Source organism: Ursus arctos, unplaced genomic scaffold (genome assembly GCF_023065955.2).
Source record: "Ursus arctos isolate Adak ecotype North America unplaced genomic scaffold, UrsArc2.0 scaffold_11, whole genome shotgun sequence".
NCBI lineage: Eukaryota > Metazoa > Chordata > Mammalia > Carnivora > Ursidae > Ursus > Ursus arctos.
Window position 1 is genome coordinate 64,355,892 of NW_026622775.1, and position 14,556 is coordinate 64,370,447.

Genomic DNA, 14,556 nt, shown 5'->3' on the forward strand with positions numbered 1-14,556 from the left:
GCGACGGACAAAAATGGAATTGGCATTTACTGAGCTGGGGAGAAGGAGATTTTGGAGGGAAATCAGAAGGCTGGTTTTGGACATGGTACATCTGAGATCTGATTAGACACCCAAGTGTAGATGTCAAGTAGGTAATTGGTGACAAGAGTCTGGAGCTCAGGAGGCCAGGTTAGGTATAAAATTAGGCTCTGGTGGGAGTGGAACCTGAGGACTCAGTTCATTCCATAGACCTCATCCTGTTCTAAACAAATGGTTAGAAAGTCTTCACCAGCCCTGGAATCTACTGAGCATCTGAGGCATGCTTTGAACCAGGGGTTGCCCAGACCATGGGTGGAGTAGCTCCCGTCAGTCCCCCAGTCCAACTAGCAATTCATTATTAATCAATGTTTAGCAAGTGCCTACTACGTGCTAGGCTCTGTGCCAAATGTTGAGTATTCGATGGAGAACAAGACCTGCTCCTTGGCCTCATAGAATGTTGAGTCTTATAGGGGATTAGGACAAGAGAAAGGAGATCTCAGTAGAGTGCAATGGGGGAAAGTGTAGGGTACTGTTGGACACAAAGGAGAGGCACCTGATTCAGTCTTGGCAGCTCAAGAAAGTGCTATCTAAGCGGATTCCTGAAGAATGGGTAGCGATAGATAAAGAGGTGACAGAGAAGGGTGGAGAGTGTTCTAGGCCGAGAAAAGAGCATGTATCAAGTAAAGAAGAAGTCTGTTCAGGCAGAGGACAAAGTTCTGTGTAGCATGTTTGGAGTACAGAGTGAAGGGGGTAGAAGCAGAGAGGCAGGTAGTGGCTGGAGAATTAATTAGAAGCCACATTATGAAGCATCTGAATGAGCATTTTATTGCTGGGACTTTATTATAAAAGCTATGGGAAGCCTTTGAAGAGTTTCAAGCAGAGGAAAGAGGCCATAGTAAAGAATGAACTGGAGGGGGGCGAGGCTGGAAGTGGTTACATCAGGGGATTGGGGATAGTGGCAATCTCAGACTCATACTGCCCTAAAAATCACCTATAAATATGTCCATATAGTGAGAGGCAAAGCCTGGGTCTGCTTTGCTTAACCTCAGCTAATGGGAGATGCTTCCCAAGAAGCTAATGACTTTGATGGGAAAGAGGTACAAGATGCCTGCATTGTAATAGGGGGCTAGGGTATGGGAGGAAGCAAGGTGAAGAAGGGCAGTTGTAGGATGGGACAGCCTCCAGGAAGGGCAAACTCTGGTCATGGGGGAGCCAAGACTGCAAACCAACAAGTTAGTCTTTCTACTATTTGCTTTGTGTAATGTGTGTGCTATTCAGTGTGTCTTTAGGACAGGGCCTGGATTCTTTGTGAGGGCGCGAAGTGCTGGGTGTGTGTTTGGTAATGGCTGTTCGTGATGGGAAGTTCTCTCCAAGTCTGCGTTAATGTGCAAAACTCTGGAATGCATACTGTGCAAGTACGCACCTGCAGAGGAAAGGGGTATGCGTGCAGTACACACTGCGAGAGGGCGCATGCCTTCTCCTGGCCTGGGTTCACAAGATGGTCTCAAACAGCATAAGCAACGGGTTCTGTTCAAACTTGGAGATTCTTTTGGTGCACTTTGCACACAGCAGGAACTCACATATTTGTCAAATGAATGATTGTTTCCGTTTTATTAAAGTTCAATCATTTGGGGGAAATACAGAGGTTTGGTTAGAAGTTTGAACTAGATGTTTTAAGAAAAATAAACTCAGCCCAGCACCAACATCCCTTTACAAAATCTAGCAGTTTAAGCACTGTAATGGAGTTAGTTTATAGTTGGAGTCCTACCTCATGTAAAAAGCTTTCACTATTTCATATTATTCAATAAACATTTACCGAACACCTCAGCCACATCGGCAGTGCTGGGCTGTTGCTGTGGAACTCACTTCCCTTTCCTCTGAGCCACCTTAGTCTGGGTGCTGCAATTAAAGCTTAATTATATGATATCTTGTATTGTTCCTTAATTGTTGCATGTGCACGAATCCAATTTCAACTGGGCTGTATGTTCCTTGGGGGCAGGGACTGTATTACAAACATTAGGTTAGGCGAGGAACTTAGCAGAGAGGTGATATACAGTGAGTAAACACCCACTGTTTGAGGAAAAAGTAAAAAAAAAAAAAGAACATTAAACTATTTATAAACCATAGTAATACATAATATATAAAATACCTTAAGAATAAGGGAGCATACATTATTGTTAATTAACTAAAATACTCTTTCAATAATAAAATGTAAAATTTGAATCTGCATTTTCATGTTAAGGAAAGGTTTTGTGCATGAATAGAATTGCTGTGATCCCCACCGTGGCTTCATTCTCCTTCTTTTAAATGCAAAACAACAATGTTTCTTTGAGGATGAGAGTTGAAAGATAGATTCAGTCTTTGGAGAACTATTTGAGAGCAGAACTATCGTAGAGCAGGATTTCTCAATAGTGGCACTAGGACATTTTAGACCAGGTAATACTTTGTTGTGTGGGGCTGTCCTGTGCGGTGCCACGTAGTTGGCCAGTACCTATTAGATGTTAGTAGCACTCCTCCCCTCCTCTGTGCCCCCCACCCCCCAGTGGTGTCCAGACATTGCTAATGTCTTCTAGGGGCAAAATCGCCCCCAGTTGCAAACATATGTCCTATAAGAATTTGGTTCTACTTAGAGTAACTAATGGTGGAAGAAGGGGGAAAAAGAAACAACATTTATTGCTTATTTGGTATGAGCTAGGCACTATACCTGTGCTTTCCATTTCATCTTACAGATAAAGAAGTTGAGGTTCAGAGAGATAAAAATCTGCTAAAGATCATAAAGATAAGGCAGTAAAATCAGGATTGCAAACCAGGCTTGTCTGACTGCAAAGTTTAGTCCTTCCCAGCACACACCCCACTGCCTCTCTGCAAGAAAAACAGCATACCTCAAGTTGAAGAAGTGCAACAAGTATGTCCAAAACTATTTAAAACTTTTGGGGGGAGGGGAATTATTTCTTCTATTCTTCCCATTTACTTGGATATAAACATATATTACCCATACCTATAGACACTGTGGCCCCTCACTACCGTTGTGACTCTGGTCTTATCTCTGAAAAACATAGAGCAACACAATGGAACAGCTTCAATTCTCCTTGTTACAAATTATACAAAAGCCAGAGCCTAACGGTGCCAAAAGCAACTGGTATCGTTTACATAAGGGCTGAAAGCTAATAGTTAACTTTCTTTCATTTAATTCCAGAAAGAGTAAATAACACCTCACTTTACAACTACGAACGGGTAAAAATCGCGTAAAATGTCATAAAATGGAGAAAAAAACCCTTAACCCAGAAAGAAAATGGGAAAGGTTGATTCCAACGCTCCCTCCGTCTCGCGCTTTCGCTTGCGCTCGGAGCGGGTGCCGGCTGCGCGGCCTGGGTCTCTATCGCCCCCGCCAAATCCCGTCCTTGGCGCCCAGAGCTCTCTGGCTTCCTTTCCCGCCCTGGGGCGAGCTCGGCCTCTTTCGGAGAAGCCCATCCCAGAGCCAGGCCTGGAAAAACAACAGCAAGAAACTTTGGCTCGGTTTGCGGTTCAGTGAAAAAAGGCAAACACTCAAGTTTGGTTTGGGGCTGCAGGCGCCGGTTCCGATTTTGGGGTGGGGGCGGGGGTGTCACAACTCGGTCAGGTTCAAGTGCGCATGTGCGCGAGGAGTCGCTCGGGCACTTATTGAGCGCCCACTGTCTACGGGCGGCCGGGGGTGTGTATCCCCGGCGCGCGGTGGGTGTGTGGGGATGGCGCGGGCGCGCGTGGCGGGCGGGGGCGCGCAGGCCGCGTGCGCGCGCGGCGCCTGTGGCTGGGGAAGGGTGCGGGCGGGGGGGGTGTGTCCCCGAGGCTCGCTCTTTCGCTCGCTGGCTGGCGCGCTCCTCCGCTCCCTTCCCGGGCGGGGAATCCGGGCCGGGTTGTGGCCGCGGCCGCGTACGTGAGCGCACTGTCCCGGAGAGGGAGGGCAGGCCGGCCAGGTGGGCGCGAACGGAGCCTCGGCGGGCGGGCGGCCGGAGCGGAGCGGGGCGGTGGGCCGCGCCGGGTGGGCGGGCAGGGGCCGCGGCAGCTGCAGCCCCGAGCCAAGCCGAGCTGTCCGAGCGGGAGCTGCCCGGCCCGCGCTGCTGCTCGTGGCTGGGCGAGGTGAGCTGCGCGGGGACCTCGCGGCGCTGCAGCCCGGGGACGGGGGCGGCCCGGGAACTTCCCACGCTCCGCACGCCCGCGGGGGCCGGGCCGTCGGCCTGAGGGCCCGGGAGGCGGGCGCCGCCGGGTTAGCGGCCGGTCGGGGCGCGGGGGCGCTGCGGCAGTGCCAGTGCCCGCGCTGGCTGGGTGGGGGGTGGCCGCCCGCTCTCCCGTGCGCCGCCTTGTTTATTTTGCCCGCCGCGGGCGCTCGCAGAGGAACCCCCTCCCCAACTTTGAGCGCTTGTCCGGAGTCGCCTGTCCGACGGAGACTGACCTGCCCCCTCCCTGACCCTTTCCGGCTGGGCCGCCAGCCCAGCCCTCCCGGCGCCCCGCGCGTTCCTGCCCACTCCACCGAACGAGCGAGCGAGCGAGCGAGTGCCGGGCTCCGGGACGCGCGGCGCGACACACCCTCCACCTCGGGGGCTGCCCCCCACCCTTTCTGTCCCCTTTTGTCCACCCGCACTTCTTTCCAGGCGGTTAAACCCTGCCTCTCCTCACCGGTGGCTCCTGGCCCTCCTTGGAAATGGCACTGTGGGCATGTGGGGTGCTCGGGTGGGGGCCTGGACAGGGAGTTTGTCATGTGCAAACAATTTCAAAGGCAGAATTTTCTTCCTTGCTTGGGAGTTAAGGGCTCAGCGCCTTCACTTGAGGATTGACTCCGAAATGTAAAGAATCCCACCTGCCAGGCGGTGGGGGTGGCACTGCCTCCTTGATTTCAGGCAGTCCTGGGCAGTTCTCGGTGGCTTTGGAACATTTCCACCAGGCAGGCGTTCTCCTGATGTCAGGCCTCCAGGCGCAGGGTTGCCTACAGGCCACCGCTATCTTCTTTACACTCCTCTTTCTAGAAAAGTGGCTCTGGTGCAGTTTGCTTGAAAGTGAGTGATCAACAGGTATTGAAGGCTTTTTTGACACCCTCCTGAGGTGTTGTGTAAACAGAGGTTCCGGGTCTCAAGGAACTTGAAACATAGGGAAACAGCAATTAAGTTCAACTCCACAGGTACTTTTGAGGGGCTGCTGTGTTCTCAGCACCCTGCCAGGCTCTCAGGGAGAGATGATAAGAGGCACACAAGAAATCTAAGGCCTCAGAAATCCTACTGACCAGGTGGGAGTGATTTGAGAGCTCAAGTTCAAATTAATGTGCTGTGGCTGCTGAAATTACTGTAAATGCTAGGGGTGGGTGGTGGGTGGGAGGACTAATATCAAAGGAAAGGTTAGAGTTGGGGAATGGATTTAGGGTACTAAGTTATGAAATAAGTTAGGCACTTGGAGAGTAACTCACTGGCCAAGGCCCAAAGGCAAGAGAGGGAGAAGTAACAGGTGCCAGAGGAGAATAGGTTCAAACAGTTTATCTTGGTGAGGGAGGATGCAAAAGATACATGAGATGATTCCTTCCAGGGTTTATAATCTCTTGGAGGAGACAGAAAGGCTTGAGCATGTGAAATAAGACCGCAAGATAAGGCACAATTAACTGTCAAAATGCGAGGAGTAGAAGAGGTGCTATTGGAGCTCAAGAAGAGGGCTATGGGCAGGAACTGTATTAAAATTCTGTATACAACCGCACTGTATTCCAGGAGGATGGGACCCTTGAGATGGGTCATGAGGTGCCATTGAACATGGCTTTCCTGAGAGACAGGAGATGGGCTTGGCCAGACGAGGGAACGTTTCCTGAGCAGGAGATAAAGATGGAGAGCAACAATGGTTAAGATTGTGAAAGTCCTAGAAAGCCAGACTGGGGAATTGCACTTTACCCTGTGTGTACTGGGGAGACATGAAAGGTTTTTGAGCCAGAGAGTGACGTAACGAAAGGGTGTTTGGAAAGGTTTGTAGAAGTAATGTTCGGAGACAAATCAGTAGACTGTTATAGTTGTGGAGTGCTCAGAGTTTGGACTGGGATAACTGGAAATGGAAAAGAGGGTGGATTTTAGAAGCATTACTGTTGGAATAATCTGTTGACAGGGGCAGGGTGAAGGAAGGAGATGAATGGAAATTAATTCTTTGTGGAAATTGATTACACGCCAGGGCCTTGGAACTGCTGTAGCTGGTAACTCGAGAAATCAGAAATGTGTGTTTTGGAGAGAAGCAATTGACAGGCTGCAGAGGTTTGTCGTATTTGCCAAGACGTCCAAACATAGGTGTCTTGCAAGCAACTGAGGCTCTGAGATTGGTGGGAAACCGGGCTGCCAAAGCTGGGAGAGGGAAGGCACTCTGAGTGGGATGTTGTCTTGGTCATAGGTTGTAGGTCCTAGCAGTAGAAGATGCTAGTGTGTGGGACTGAGGGTCTGAATTGGAAGACTCTGTTCTGTATTGCCATTCAGATGACATTGCCAGGTCCTGAACCTGAAGTTGGCAAAGCAACTTGAGATTGGAGATGGAAGGGAAGAATGGAATTTGCTAAACACAGAAATTGTTGGGCTTTGAAGCAAGTTGAATACTGCTGTCCACTGAGACCTTCAGGCTAGTCCTGGTGTCCCTTCGTAGGTGTGTGTGGGGGAAGCCACAAGATGGGGGAGGAGCAAGGTGACCAGCAAGGAGCAAGGAGGGAATTTGGGGCCTAGGGAGACTGCTTGTCCCAGGGCCAGGTCTGTCCTAACCTGTGCCATTGCCAGTTCCCAGGAACCACGAAGCGACCTGCAGCGGGGAGCTGGTGCCGGTTTTTTCTGAGCTCTGAATTCCGCTTTCTTGTTGCAAGGGTGACTTAGGATGATTTGCTGAGCAAATTCCCCAAGCCTCAACTTGCAACATCTGAGGGCTGGCGAATTTGGAGGATGATTGCAAAAAGTTGCAGAACGCCGGGGAGAATGTACTTACAGTTCTGGAGCCTCCTTGTTTCTCTGAGATGCAGGATCAGTGAACTAGCAGGGAAAGCTGCTTGCGTGGGCGGAGGCGTCCATCAGCTATTTTTCCTTTATGGGTAATAGATGACTGTCAAAAAAGTTGCATGGAGCAGTGGTTGAGCTAATTTACTCTTTAAAAAGTAGTGTTTTTTTGCACTGTTTTTGTCTGTGACATACATTAAGAAGTAAAATTTACATCACGACCAATGTACACTAAATCATGTATGTAAAAATCTAATTTAAGTTCCTGAAGTACTCCTTTCCTTTGCTTGGTGCAATCTCCTTTGGTACTTTTATTTTCCATTCTTTTCTTTTTCATTTAAAAATGCTTACTGCCTCCTGCTAAGTTGACTTAGCCACTCTGTCATGGACGTAACCCCCGGTTTGGAAAACACAGTTATAGAGAGTTTTCACATCTAGAAAGTGTTTATTAACTGCTCGTGTGCAGGGCTCCCCTTACTAGTGCTGTAAGTGGAAGGAAGCATGAGGAAAAGACTGAACATTTACAGGCTAGTTGAAGAGAGAAGGTATACCGATGATTAAATGCCAAAGCGAAAAATAAGTCCCTGTAGGGTTCTTGGCGGGTAGGGTGGGGGAGGCAAGCAGCTTGTGCTGGAGTGGCTTGGGAACACTTTTGGGGATAGGGAAGGAAGTCTGGGATGAACTCATTGGGGTGTCACATGGTGCCGCACAGGTGGGGGTGTGTGTGACATGAACAAGGCTTGGAGTTAGGATGTGCACAGTGTGTGTAAGAGTGGATAAAAGAGGGTTCTTATTAGAGAATGGGGAGAAGCCAGCCTGGAAAGGTGGGTTAGGATCAAAGTGTAGGGGTTGTAAACTAGTGACCCAAAGAATGTATTCTGCCTACAGAAGTGTTACGATTTGGAATACACAAAGGTTTTAAGAAATTGGGAAAAATCCAGTACACTGCTGGACTGGGGACTCAAAGAATCAGATTAGGCAGTGAATAGTGGTGGCCCCCTGTGGACGGGAGCCAGGCCTGGTGGTTCCCAGTTATCATAGTCCCAGTACTCCTTTTGCGTGAGTGTGGTCGCTTTACATTCCCTCTTTAGTCCTGCAGGCCTTTGGGTTTGTGATCTGATCTTTCGAGAGACCTAAATGCCAACCTAGGGAACTTGAGATGGTTGTCCTGGCTTTGGGTGACCACTGGGGGATTTGGGTGGGAGTGTGACATGATGGAATCGGAGATATTTGTGTACAAGTGATTTGTTTTAGGCAAGTCAGCAGCACTTTCTGAGTTGCTGCTGGCTAGAACTTTGGAATATTTTTCTGGCAATTGGAGTGGTACTAGTTAGAGAGGGCTTTGGGCTGTATTCTGTATTGTGAGGCCAATTTCTAGTGACCCCAAGATCTCTTAAGCCTTCGCTTTTGCTACTTCTGGCTGGCATGGGTAGATGGTGGCTCCTGGCACGTATCTTCTGAGAATGATGTTGGGGTAATAATTTGGTGAGATGTGAGTCACCACTGTCAAATGCCATATGACATTAGATTCTCAGGATCTTTGGTTATGTGAGTCAGTAATAAAGGAACAGCGAAGAGAGGGGCTGTGTCATTTCTTATTTCCCTATTCCTAGGATACTCCTAGGGGGTAGGCCTCTAGGGTCCAGAGATTCGTAATCCAGGATTCAAAATGACCACAGAATTATTGGTTCAAACCTTGGTGTTAGTGCCAATGACCCCTGAAAACTAGGCTTATTTTGGGACCAGCCAAAGTGAGTAAATTCAGGTCTCTGTGGTCTAGAGACAGTTTGGTTTATCCTGCAGGTCCATAACCACCAGTGAGTCCGAGCATTTCCCCAGGTGAGCTACAGGTGAGAGGGACGGAGCAGTCGTCGCCCTGCTTTATGCAGCTTGACAATCTGATGACTTAAACTATTGCTGTTGTGACATTAACAGAAGTCGAAGGTGAAGCGCTCTCTGCTTCAGGCTGACTTCTGGTTATCCTGACATCCTACTGGTATCAAATTGAACCCATTTCCTGTTTTACAGGGTGGTTCAGTTACTAGAACAGAGGAATGAGGGACCAGCTGTGACGCGCTCTGGCTTTCGTAAAGTATTTAACAGTTTCTTCAGATATGATGGTCCATATTAAATAAGCGGTAGAATGTGGGCTGGATGGTGTTATTAATTTGACAGTCATATGCAAAAACTGTTAATTAGTGGCACTGAGTCAGCCTGGAAGGGGGTCTGAAGATGAGTGGCACAGGGTTCTATTCTTGGCCTTGAGTGTTCAGCATTTTCCCAGTGTGGTGGATGGCCGCACAGAGGTGGGTTTGTCAGCGTTGGTGATGGCTCCGAGGTGGGAGGGATTGCTGATTGAGTAGATAGATGAAGGCTCACACTCATCCAGGATGAAGGCCCAAATTAAAAAAAATTCGGTAAGGGATAAATATAAAGTCTGATTTAGTTTGTAAAACTTGAATTGTTCACACGTTCTGGTAAGTTAATTCCACTTCTAGAAGTACAGCAAAGACCATATCCAAAATGTAGATGGTGTTTATGCACAGAGATTATTTGAAGGTTTTTTTTTTTTTTTTAAACTCTAGTGAAAAATTAGAAACAGCCTAAATATCCCATAGTGTGACTGGACTGAAAGTCACCTACAAGTGATTCTGATGGATATGTCTTTAAGATAGAATATAATGAAGCCATTAAAACAACGTTTAGGGGGCAGCTGGGTGATGGGTGGCTCAGTTGGTTAAGTGCCCAATTCTTGGTTTTGGCTTCAGGTCGGGATCTCAGGGTTGTGAGATCGAGCCCCACGTTCAGTGCAAAGTCTTCTTGAGATTCCCTCTCCTTCTGCCCCTCCCACTGACACACTGTCTCTGTCACTGTCTGCCCAAGATAAATAAGTCTTTAAAAAAATCATGTTTAGGAGTAGCTTTAAAATAACACGGACAAATGTTTCTGCTAAAACTTAAGGTGCCTCTACAATATGATTTCAAATCTTAAAGAAACAAAGTGCATAGAAAGTGGCCGGAAATAAATATACTAGTAATTCTAATACTAAGTTACAGATACTGGAAGGGTGGATGGAGTTGAGTGACTTTTTTTTACATTTTAAATTTATTTGTATTTTCTATAATGTGTATTTTATAACATAATGGGAAAAGCACTGCTATATATTTTTTAATGTATTTTTTTAGAGCAGTTCTGAGTTTAAAGCAAAATTGAAAAGGTATAGAGATTTCCTGTTTACTCCCTGCCCCCCGCCCCATGCACAGCCTCCCGCCCTATCGACATCCCACCGGAGTAGTACGTTTGTTGCAATTGGTGAACCCATATTGACATGTCTAATCACCCGAAGACCATAGTTCACATTAGGGTTTACTGTTGGTGTTGTACATTCTATGAGTTTGGATAAATGTATAATGACACGTATCCATCATTAAGTATCATACAGAGTACTTTTATGCCCTAAAGTCCTCTGTGCTTTGCCTATATATATGTATCTCCCCCAACCCTCAGCAACCACATTTACTTCTTACTGTGGACAGTTTCACTTTTTCCAGGTTGTCATATAGTTGAAATCATACAGCATATAGTCTTTTCAGATTGGCTACTTTTGCTTAGTAATATGCAATTAAACTTCCTCCATGTCTTTTAATGGTTTGAGAGCTCATTTCTTTATAGCACTGAAGAATACTCCATTGTCTGGATGTGCCGCGGTTTATGTATCCATTCACCTCCTGAAGGGCATCTTGGTTGCTTCCAAGTTTCAGGACTTTTTATGAATAAAGCTGTTGTAAACATCGACAGCTGCTGTAGGTTTTCGTGTGGACATAAGTTTTGAACTCCTTTGGATAAATACCAAGGAGTGTGATTGCCAGATCATAATGATAAGGGAATGTTTAGTTTTGTAAGGCACTTCCAAACTGTCTTCCAAAGTGGCAGTACCATTTTGCAATCCCACCAGCAATGAAGGAGAGTTCCTGTTGCTCCACATCTTCACCAGCATTTGGTGGTGTCATGGCTCTGGATTTTGGCCATTCTCATAGGTGTGCAGTGGTATCTTGTTTTAATTTGCATTTACCTAGTGATATGTGACGACATCTTTTCATGTGCTTTTTTTGCCATCTGTGTATCTTCTTTTGTAAGGTATCTGTTAAGATCTTTGGCCCATTTCTTAATCGAATTATTCGTTTTCTTATTGTTGAGTTTTACGAGTTCTTTGTATATTATGGATAACAGTCCTTTATCAGATGTGTCTTTTGCAAATATTTTTTTTTTCCTAGTCTGTGGTTTGTCTTTTCATTCTCTTGATCACTGCTATTAAAAAAAACACATTTTATGGTTCAAGGACAGGATAGGGTAAAGGTAGATGGTTTATTCCGACTGATCTTGAGTTCCTCCCTACTATATGTCAAGCCCTGGTTTAGGCACTGGAGTCACAAAATAAGACTCAACCCCGGACCTGGAATTGGTGATCTAATTGAAAGAGGGAGCTCGACAGGTGAATAGACAAGCACACTATAGCCTTCTTGTACTCCAGGCATGTGGAGGAGGGGCAAATCATGTGGGGAAAAAAGTTTTGAGATTGTTCTGTGGTTCATGGTTTAATGTGAGCCCTGAGTGGGGTGAAGCTTTTAGAAAATTGAATCTAGTTCATAACAGAATCAGAAATTCATCGATCCAATCACGGGATCTATTTTTAATGACTTCTTCTGGTCATTTGACCTTTGGGCTATGAGGGGGTCCGGGAGGCAGGATTTAAGGGAAACACAAGCAAGCAAGACTTTATCCTTGGGAGGGACACTAGGATGATGTAGGATCAGGAATGACTGGAGTGAGTACACTCATGGGGTGGGTGCACGATAGTGCTTTCATGTACTTTCATGGTTATCAGGCGTAGGAAAGAGTACATTTACTCATTTTTACTCCTGGTGTTTGGAATATGATCAGTGGATAGAACAATTGCTCTATCCTCTCTAGTTTCCCATCTCTCATCTGTAGAATGATTATACATTACAGGATTCCTTCCCTGTACAATGATTGCACTGAAGTTGATAACTTTAAATTTCCTTAAGTTTCCTTAAGTCTCCCCTAAATACGTGGAGAACAGACTTCGGTTCACTATGAAAACGGGGTTTGTATCTGGCAGAGCTGTCCAGCAACAGAGATGTCTGCCCATGGAGTAGTGAGCTTCCCACTGTCAGAGGTACTCTGTTTGGGCCGAAAGCTATTGATTAGGGCTGCTGTAGAAGAGGACAGGAATTAGGCTGACCTCCAGAGTCCTTTCCAGGTCCTAGTGTTATTATGTGACTTGTCAACGCTGAAAGATAATGTGCAATAGGGGACATAGCTCTAGTTGCGTGGTATTTGAGTCAGCGTCATCACGGAAGCTCTTTTAAAAAATGTTTAATATGTGAGTCCCCACATTTTGAGAGACCCTTCTGGGGTCATTTTAGAGGCTATTTCATGGTTGGTAGGGCTGTGGCCCCAGGGCTGCTGAAAACTGAATTTGGTCTTTCAGAAAAGCAAGAAAGTGGGGGCGGGGTGGAAGTGGCAATAATAAAATTAATGAACACGTCGAAGTGTGTTTATTGGCCAGTTTTATTCAGTATAATGAGTGAATGAAGGTGGGGTCCTTTAATTGAATGATGGATCGTCCTCTGGGCTGTGGAGGACCTGGGAGTACCCTTGCTCATCTCCTTCCTCCTTCATCTCCCACACCATAGATTTATATCCCCAGCTATAGCACATTAAAAACTATCTTGACACCAGGGATAAGACTGAGCCTCGTGATGGCTCTCTAGGTCCAGGGACAAAGAGAACAAGGCACAAATTTAAAGAAACTTTGGAGTGGGGTTTCCCAGGCATGCACATATTTGGTTTATATCAGACAATACGTTTGTGGTTTGAGTTAAAAATGTTTACTTTTTAAATTTATTAATAGCTTACACATAGAAAATAAAATTTCTATTTCTATAAAATTTGATTTAGTTTAGTTTTGCCTAAATTTTACTTAAATATAGGGCCTATTTAGAATCTACTGAGATTATTTAAAATTTTTAGATTTTCTTCCTGATATTTTTGGATTACTTTTTGTTGTTTGATTGGGGGGGGGGGGTTGTGCAATGCTAGGGTTAAATCCTATAGCCAAAGTTTCTTAGAGAGCTCTGCAGAGAGGGCAGAGGCTTATCTCATCTTTGGAGAATATCACAAGATGATTTCTGTGTCCCCGTGATCTCGTCTCATATTTTGGCACTTGAAAAATCAGTCTTTGGCAAGAAAGTGCTCTCTTTACGTGGAGTAAAGCAATTTGGGGGTGCAGGAAGTAGGGAAGGACAGTTTAGATGTATGGAAAACACAGAGGCAGAACTTAGTTATTTAGAACTAAAGTTGGAAATGTTTGTGCCCTCAATGATGAAGGGCCCGAGTGTCCTTTAGCTCAGTATCATCTGGGGCCTTGCAGAGTATGGCCCATCAGCTAGCTGGGTTTCTTGAATTGCTCTGAACTGGTTCCTTGGGCCCCATACCAGAGGTATGGGAAACACTTAGACTATCATACGCTTTTTTTTTTCTTAATTTTTATAAAGCAGAGTATGATAAGAAATAACCGTTCACAGCCTTTTTTGTCGTTTGAGTATAGGGAAGCCATAAAACTCTTTTAGTAAAAACAACCACTTTCAGGGGCTGTTTTTTTCAGTGCTGGCGGAATGAAAAACTCCCTCTCCTCTTTCTATTTTTCTTCTGCTGGAAATGAATTGCTCTTGGTGTGCCGTTCTTAAATTCATGTGTCCTCTATCCATTTTAATCTTGTTATCTATTTTTATGGTGACTGTCGCCATGGTACTCGAGCTCTTTACATAGCACAACAGAATTTCAGATGTCTGATAGGACAGCTCAAAGTTCTGCTGCAGCCAGCAGAGAAACAGTGTTTGAGAAGCTTTTTTTTTTTTAATTGAGGTATAATTTGCATACAGTGGAATGCTTAGATCTTAAGTATGCTGTTTAATCAGTTTGACAAATGTGTTTTGAGACAGAACATTTGTATCACCCCAGACATGTTCCTTGTGACCATTTCCAGATTATCCTCCCCCCACCCCCAACCAGAAGTACTATAGCTCTGATTTCTACCACCCCAGGTTAGTTTTGCCTCCTAGGTTCTTAATATGAAAATGCTGTGTTTCTGAGTAGTACTTTGAAGAGCCGGAAGAGTGTGTGTTTAAAAGTCAGTATTCTATATGGTTAGGTGGCCCTGGTAATAAATCATTTTTGGTGCTTGTCTGCTCGTACCTACAGAGTCTTCCTTCTCATTAGTCCATGGGATCCAGATTAATGTTAGGAATTCTGAAAAGAAGAGTCTGAGGCACAGACACGAGGCCTAAGATGGAGTATGTGTGGTTGGGCAAAACTGCCATTATTGGCAAGTGTGTGTTAGCTGGTTGTGTTGGAGAGCTAGAATGCTCAACTAGGAGAACTGCAGTTGCTCCTAGCACGTCCCGGTGGATTTCCCAGAAAGCCCCCTGACATACTTTCTCTCTTTTCCTGCCTCTTCCTTGAACTAGCATATAAATTTAATGAT

At 45.9% G+C, this 14,556-nt stretch overlaps 1 protein-coding gene across 2 annotated transcripts in view; it reads left to right on the forward strand.

Annotated features, from left to right (window-relative positions):
* The first annotated feature begins 3,849 nt into the window (after positions 1 to 3,849).
* The window catches only part of ZNF395 (zinc finger protein 395), a 44,211-nt gene continuing 33,504 nt past the window's right edge, over positions 3,850 to 14,556 (forward strand). The window contains exon 1 of one of the 2 annotated variants that reach the window (XM_026518929.4): positions 3,850 to 3,971. The gene's annotated coding sequence lies outside the window, so the exon portion shown is untranslated. Of the gene's footprint in view, positions 3,972 to 4,011; positions 4,135 to 14,556 lie in introns of those variants that run through there. The other variant, XM_026518926.4, reaches the window with a different exon arrangement.